Here is a 1278-nt window from a genome sequence, read left to right on the forward strand (position 1 = left end):
ATGCCAGAAGATCATCGGTGACCTCCAGGAAAGGATGACGCAGACGCTGAAGGAATAGCCGACAAAGAAAGCATCGGCTCCAATACCATAAGAAAGCTGATGGATCTGCAGGAATCTGTTCGCCATTGAAAGAGGAACTGGAACGGGCTAAGGAAGAAACCGAGCCCAATATTTAAATTCAATCCGGTCTGTTGAAGAGAAGGAAAGTTAAGAAAAGTACAGAGGTAACCCACCAAGGCTGGTAGGAATCTTACACCTCAAAAGGGGGCTGAGAAGGTCTAGAAAACTAATCACGTTCGACTTCCACCTGATCAGCCACAGACGAAAAGTACATCTTCTCAGCACTGGAAGTCCCAAAGTCGCCCAAGAGTCGTCATGGCTACTAGTGGACAAAAGAGAAGAGAAGATTGTTATAACTGTAAAGACAAGGGTTAAGATGGACAATCAAGATGTAAGTTTTGAGAAGAAAAGCCCACAAGTACTGAGAGGTATGCCAGCAGCCCCAAAAGGAAGGAAAGTAGAGCGAAAACGTTCGTCTTCGATCTGGAACCGGATCAGCAGCCTAGATGTGATCAGAAGCATCTCAGGCCTTTCAAGGACCTCTGCCTCACATCAGCCCCCACGATACGACCAGGAAGAAACTGATAATATTCAGAGGGAAAAAGTTGCACTGAAGAGACCTTGAGGAAGATGAAGGAGAAATGACAGTCGAACTTGGATTTTTTCCCAGGAATTTCCCCGAGCTATCAATGGAATCCAGGGAAGGGACACTGGAGGGAGATCACACACAAGAGTGGTGTCGCCCTCATGTCAGATGCCAGGGAGGTTTTGAGGAATCAGATCTGATCCCTATTTGGCACAGCCGAGCAATTCGACTAGCACTGTCATGATTGAAACGTCTCATCAGCAGCTGTCACTGATTACCGCTTGAGGGAAAGATGTAGTTCCTCCACAGAATGTGCCTGTTAAAGCCTCTGTCTCGCCTCCGGCTCCTGTCTGACGAGGGATATCTGGCCACATTTTTGTTTGAGTTTTCCTACCAAACCTAAACTAGGCCTCCTTAAAGGAAATCTGTGGTATTTCAGGCCCAATTTCCAGGCGGGGTATACCATTTCGAGCCATAGGCAACCTCCTTACCGCCGGTAGTTAATGCCTCCGTCATCGAAAGGGATTTCTGCCCACCTTTTTGTATGGGCCAACCAAATCTAACCTAGGCCTCTCCTTAAGGAAATCTGTGTATTCAGGCCATTTCAGGCTGTATATACCAGTTTCGAGCCA

The sequence above is a fragment of the Macrobrachium nipponense genome, chromosome 34, assembly GCF_015104395.2.
Source record: "Macrobrachium nipponense isolate FS-2020 chromosome 34, ASM1510439v2, whole genome shotgun sequence".
Lineage (NCBI taxonomy): Eukaryota > Metazoa > Arthropoda > Malacostraca > Decapoda > Palaemonidae > Macrobrachium > Macrobrachium nipponense.